This window comes from Mus caroli, chromosome 12, assembly GCF_900094665.2.
Source record: "Mus caroli chromosome 12, CAROLI_EIJ_v1.1, whole genome shotgun sequence".
Classification (NCBI taxonomy): Eukaryota; Metazoa; Chordata; class Mammalia; order Rodentia; family Muridae; genus Mus; species Mus caroli.
In genome coordinates this window covers 55339935-55347203 of record NC_034581.1, presented here as the reverse complement: position 1 = coordinate 55347203, position 7269 = coordinate 55339935, and the positions used below count along the sequence as shown (strand labels likewise).

At 33.3% G+C, this 7269-nt stretch overlaps 1 pseudogene; it reads left to right on the top strand.

Moving 5' to 3' along the window:
• Nucleotides 1–7003, top strand: part of LOC110306521 — an 8569-nt pseudogene extending 1566 nt beyond the window's left edge.
• Nucleotides 7004–7269: the final 266 nt, after the last annotated feature.

Here is a 7269-nt window from a genome sequence, read left to right as displayed (position 1 = left end):
ACTTTATATGCCCCAATATAGGGGAATGCCAGGGCCAAAAGAATGGGAATGGGTGGGTAGGGAAGTGGGCGCTATGGGGGACTTTTGGGATACCATTGGAAATGTAATTGAGGAAAATATGTAATAAAAATATTAAAAATTAAAAAAAAAGAAATTAGCAAGCTAAAATTATTACCAGTTATTTGCCTAAAGCCACTTTCTATAGCTCCAATAATAAAAGGAGTTACACAGAGCCTGGTAGTTTCACTTGTGAGCTGAAGATCATATGGTGAAAGGAAAGGTATTGATGTCTATTGCCAAAGAAGACGAAGAAGAAGCAGAGTGGGGAAGGCTGATGATGGGGAATTCAGTCCTATCACTGTCACTACAAAGACAGAAACCATGCTTTCCAGAGAAAGAACTACCAAAATGAAAAGACACAAAAAAATTACCAAAGCTTACACAAGGCCAAGCATGGTTTCTTTTCCTATCATCAAGAATATCAGTATCTCATAAAATACAGATCAAATAGTTTGCAAAAGGCCATGATCTTCACAGTGGAAACTACACCAAAATATAAATGTAATCAACTGTCTTCAAGACAGACACTAACTAATCCAAGTAGAACAAATTGAGTGTTACTGACACACACAAGTCTCTATGAATAGCATTAAAAGTGTGGAACCTGATACAACAATCTGTAATCAGAATAAAAACTCACCATGGAGTAGAGCCATGAATGACTTAAATAACAGAATTAGGAAAAAGATGCTGAAATGATCATTCCAATATCCTTACCAAGTCAAAAATGTGATACAAATGGCCAGGATTAGGAAATAAACTGAACATTTTTTTTAATCTCCAACTAATAACAAAAATTTAATAATATTTAATAATTTTAAGATATTTAATTATTTGAAGTCAAACTATAGACTTAGCATAACATAACATATGCATTAGAATATAAACTCAATGTTTGAAATATTACAGTACACCCCATGAAAATTTTAATGAAAATAAGAGGTTAATTTGTTATATATTACTGAGCATTTGACATGTAAATAAAGAAAATATCTAATGAAAAAGAAAATATACTATATCATGTTTTAATTTCTGAACATGCTTTTAAGATCTGAATGGAATTTCTAGAAATTTTAAAAAATTAGTATTTACAAGGGAATAAAATGGCTCATTGAATTGAACAGCATTTTAGAAGCTTTAAAAAGAAGGAAAATATGTAATAAAAATATTAAAAATTAAAAAAAAGAAAAAAAAAAAGAAGAATCAGTGAACTTGAAACAACAGACAGTCCACACATAAAATACAGAAAAAAACTCTTTAAGCAGACTGAGTAGAAGATGTCAATCATAAAATCATAAGCAAAAGGTGTTTGATGAAATAAAGACCAAAACCATAATTTGATTTCAAAATAAAAAAGTTTTCTACATATAAAGATATACATAAAAATAATAAACAAACTACAGGAAGCTTTTCATAATTAAATTGCTAAAATTTAACTAGAAGAGGCAAGCCTTCAAAACAGATGAGGATAGACATCAGATAAAACAAAATATAAATAAAATTGATCACAAACATATCAAGAATAAATCAAACATTAAGACAATAAATAATTTTATGTCTTTTATGTTAAAAACTTATAAAATCATATTTACCAAAAATCACACATTCAAAAAATTTTAACACTAAGTGGGAAGCAAAAATATATTAGACAAGGAAAATATGATAACACTTGTCTTCAAAAATCTGCATTGATGTGTATTAAGGGATATTTTTAAAGCAAGGAAAATTAATATTACAAAAAACCTGGATTTACCAATGATAACAAAGAACCAGGATATTGTATGTATGTTATTAAATTTAAAGTTTTCTAATTTCAAAATTGTGAAAAACCTAGTTGATAGTTTCTAAATATAGTTTATTCAAAAGCTGTGAATATTGTACATCAGAAAATATGTAGGAAGGAAGGAAGGAAGGAAGGAAGGAAGGAAGGAAGGAAGGAAGGAAGGAAGGAAGGAAGGAAGGAAGGAANGGAAGGAAGGAAGGAAGGAAGGAAGGAAGGAAGGAAGGAAGGAAGGAAGGAAGGAAGGAAACCCCATTCAGGACAGTAAAAGCACAAACATAACTAGAAAAATGAGATACTTCAACTTTGCTGTATTATACAAATGTGATGCTAACTCCCCAGATAGTCAATCAATAACACAATAAATAAAACAATCAGTAATGTAAAATTTAAAACAAACTTCAAACAGCGATGCAAGAGTGTATATAAGATTTAACTTTAGGAGTTGGAGAAATGGTTTAGCATTTAAAAGTACTGAAAGCTCTTCCAGAGCACCCACATTCTATTTCTTGCTTACAACTATCTGTAACTCCAGCTCTAAGGATCTAATGCCATTTTCCTGTTTCCACAGGTACTGCATACATTGGTACAAAAACATGCCAGCAAAATATACACACATAAGAAAATAAACTACTGAAACTTTTAACTTTATTAAGAAATAAAAAAAGATAGTAAAATTCATTCATATCAGTAATTATACTAAGTGTAAATGATCTAATTTAAAAAAAGACATAGTATAAGACTAGATAAAAAGCAAAATCCAAGTACCTAGGAAATTTGTTTTGCTTCTAATGAAGAAATAACATTAAAAAGAAATTATGAGTATTTATTTGTATCATACTGTAGGCTTCAAAACAAAGAATATAGTCATAGATAATGAGGGAAAACTAAACAATTTTACAAGCCAGATTATATGACAAGATTGTATGTATTTCTAAGTTTGACCTTCAAATTATGTAAAGCAAGATTTAAGAAACAGGTTAGAAGCCAGGAGGTGGTGGCAAACATCTTTAATCCCAGCACTTGGGAGGCAGAGGAAGGTGGATTTCTCAGTTTGAGGCCAGCCTGGTCTACAGAGTGAGTTCCAGGACAGCCAGGACTATACAGAGAAACCCTGTCTCGAAAAAAAATAAATTAAAAAAGAATAAGAAAATAAACAGCTTAGAATAACCACTGAAGATTTCCCTTCCTCATAATTGATGGAGTGAATAAAAATGTGGAATAACTAAGCACCACAATGAGCTAGCATTGACAGACACTCATTGAACACACCGCAAAGCAAGTGTTCAAAACATTAAACAGCAAAGGAAAGTTCATCACATTTTGAACTACACTAAATGATATTATTGAAAAGAATTAAACTTAAAAACACAGAAGAAAACATAAATTTAGTATCAATACTATGGCTATTAAAAGAAAAAATTATATCCAATGTCTATATTAAGAATAAAATGTAGAGATCATAGAACTCAGCTTCTACCTGAGTAAAATATTAAATAAAATGAATTCAACTCAGGTTGAGTAGAAGTGAGAAAGATAAGCACAGTGAGGAATGAGCTAGAAGGGGAACAGCTCATGTCAGCACACTCCTCAGAGGGAAGACAAGGGGGTCTCATGAGCACCCTAATGCCAGTCTCAACAATGTCGGTGAAAGTACCTGAAATATTGACTTAATCTAAAAGATAGTAGGTAGGTGGTCTTATTTCTTTACAAAGTATGAAGTAGAAAATGTGCTTCTGGGCTAATAGCCACTTATCAGTGAGTGCATGAAACTCAAGAAGAAGGAAGTCCAAAGTGTGGATAATTCGATCCTTCTTAGAAGGGGGAACAGGATACTCATGGAAGGAGTTACAGAGACAAAGTGTGGATCAGAGACTGAAGGTATGACCATCTATAGATTGTCCCACCTGGGAATACATCCCATATACAACCACCAAACCCAGACACTATTACAGATGCCAACAAGATTTTGTTGACAGGAGCCTGATATAGCTGTCTCCTGAGAGGCTCTGCCAGTGCCTGGCAAATACAGAAGAAGATGCTCACAGTCTGGACAGAGCACAAGCTTCCCAATGAAGGAGCTAGAGAAAATACCAAGGAGCTGAAGGGGTTTGCAGCCCTACAGGAGGAACTACAATATGAACTAACCAGAGCTCCCTGGCATTAAAACACCAATCAAAGAAAACACATGGTGTTTCTAGCTGCCTATGTAGCAGAGGATGGCCTAATTGGTCATCAATGGGAGGAGAGGCCCTTGGTCCTGAGAAGAATCTATGCCCCAGTACAGGGGAATGCCAGGGCCAGGAAGCAGGAGTGGGTGGGTTGGGGAACAGGGCAAGTGGGAAGGAGATAGGAGATTTTTGGAGAGGAAACTAGGAAATGGGATAACATTTGAAATGTAAATAAGGAAAATATCTAATAAAAAAAAAGAGAGAAAAAAAAAAGAAATGTGAACTATTGTGTCCAAACTCTCTTATATGAAGCTTTACATTTGTGTTTTAAGTCTAAGCTGTTTCATCAGTCAAAATGACATTAAAAATATGACAATCCCCTCCCTCCAAACACACAGACAACATACAGACACAAACACAAAATCGGAAACCATATTATACAAACAAAAGACCACTAAGACAAAGAATATCCAAAGAAATCTGACAAAAACAACTGCAAAGATAGCACTGAGCTTATTTGTGTTGACCATTTATTGTTGGGTATGGAATCTACCATTGTGTGAGTAATGTGCCCATTAGCCTCCATTGGAGAAAGCCATTTTTCCTTTGCAAGTGGATGTCAATTGAAGATAGCTTCTGGTTAGGGATGGGAGCTCATGTCCACTTTCTAATCTCAGTGGAGAAATTTTGAGGAGCAACATAACTCAGTGAACAACAAAGAAAGAAGCTATAGCACTTTTTAGAACACCTTGTCAAAGGACAAATATTTTAAAAGTCTTCGTTGTTTTCTTTTGACTTACTGTATATATGTTGACTAAAATCATATACACCTATTCATAGAAAAGTGAACCTAACCATAGCTAGAGATTTGTCTGCAGGATGTCTATCACTTTCAAATAAAGGTGGGGCAGAAACTGGATCTCAAGCTAAAGTCTCATTAAGCATTCACATGTTGAGTGTATGGAATAGTAGTAGAGTATAAATATATGTGGCCACTATATATGTATTTTCAAATTGGATAAGGGCTTGATTAAATCACAAAGGAAAATAATCAGATTGTTTGAAGAAAACCTGGAAGGAAGTAAAATCATAAATATCCACACAAAGAATGTATCACTTGCTGTGTCTCATAACTTAAATATAGGGAAAATATACATGAAGATAAAAAGGTGACTACAGAGGATATGCAAGAAGAAAATGAGGGTGCTAGAGAGTAAGGCAGGGTAGTGGGGGTGAGCATGATCACAATGTATAATAAAGGTATATATAAATATTGTATTGAAACATATTTGTACATTAACTAATGCTAGTAAAATGGGGGTATCCTAAAATTGCTCCCTTATGCTGGAGAGATGCCTTACCTTGTAAAGGAACTTACTATTAAGCCTGTGAATCTGGAGGTGGGCCCTAATACCAAGACAGTGGAAGGAGAGAACTGACTTCACAGTGTCCTCTACTTTTACCCCCATATGGTTCACCCTACCCACCAACTCTAAGTAAATAAATGAAAATAACATTTAGTTATTTTATCTTCTAAAATCTGGGATTTTTCTGATGGTCTATCAAATGATGATAAAATCCACTTAAAACTGTTCTTAAAATGAATTATCCAATTCTTATTCAGAATATCCATTGCTTAGATAATTTATGGCTTTTGGGTAACATAAAAAGAATTGCTGCATCCTTCCAACTCAACCTAATGGAACTTGTGAGTAAGACATTCTTTGTAGTGCTGTTAATGTTCACACTGCAAAAACTATATTTTTACTTTAAATATTTTATACTCCATTCCCATGTAAACCAACCACTACTGTGTAATGTAGTTCTGCTAAATGATGGAAATTTTATTCATTTCCATTTTTATTAGCGATAGCAAACATTTTTTTAGTTTTCTAATTTACCTCAAAGTCTGTGAGATACAGATGTACCATTTCAGTAAAATATAAGATATAAAATCAATATCCAGAAATGAATAGCCTTTCTGTATAATAATAATGAATACTTTGAAAAAATAGAATGAAAATGATCCTATTCAAAAGAGCTTCAAAAACATATGCTAATCAAATCAACCAAGAAGATGAAAGATGACTATACTGAAAAACAAAGAAATGCAAAAGAAATGAATCCATGTTCAATGATTAGCAGAATTAATGTTGTGAAATGGCTATATAACCCACTATAAGTCATCTACAGGTTACAGATGTAATCCTTAAGAAAATACCAATGACATTCTTGACAAAGATAAAAAAAAACATAAAATTCTTATGGAAACATACAAGATCACAAATGAATAAAGCAATCCCAAGCAAAAGGAACAATGTTGAAGGTTTCCCCATATCTGACATCAAACTATACTACAAATAATACCAACAAAAATCGCATAATACTGACAGGGATGTACAACAACAGAATAAAAGAAAGAACCCAGAGTTAAACCCACTAAGCTACTGAACACCTAAATTTTAAAAAGGCTTTCAAAATAAATATTAGAAAAAAAGATAACACTGATACTTTAGCACTAGTATTTGAAGCACCACATCAAGAGAAAATTTGAGACTATGAAATGAAGTTAATGGATTTAGATGTTGAGCAGCTTGGAATCCCAGGTGTACAGCTGTGTAGTAAAGATGCCATTTGGTAAATATGCACGTATATGCCGAGAGCTTAGCCATATTGGAGATGTTGTTGTGATATCCTGTGCAAAGGATGGGACGAAGTTTTCTGAAAGTGAGAACTTGGAAATGGAAGCATTAAGTTGTCACAAACAAGTACTGTTGATAAAGAAGCTGTAAACATAGAGATGAAAGAGTCAGTTCAGCTAACTCTTGCTCTGAGGTATCTGAACTTTTACACAAAAGCCACTCCACTGTCTCCTATAGCAACACACAGTATATCTGCAGCTGTACCTCTTGTTGCAGAGCATAAAATTGCTGACATGGTACAGTTAAAGTATTATTTGGCTCCCCAGATCGAAGATGAAAAGGGATCTTAGGCATTGCCAGAAACTGAGAAAACTAAACCTATGAGTATTGCTTTTGAGATGCCAGCATGCTCTGAAGTCTTTTCTGTCATCAAATTTGTACCTGCGTATTCTTAAATATTAAAATAAGATGTGTAAATATCTTCTGTAAATAACCTACTTTCTTCTCTCCATTCTCCACAATTTGCTTAAAGAATAAGATCTAAAGTAAAAACTGATTCTATTAACATAAATGTTTCTGCCTTAGAAATATTGGTGATTTTCTTTTTTTTTTTTTT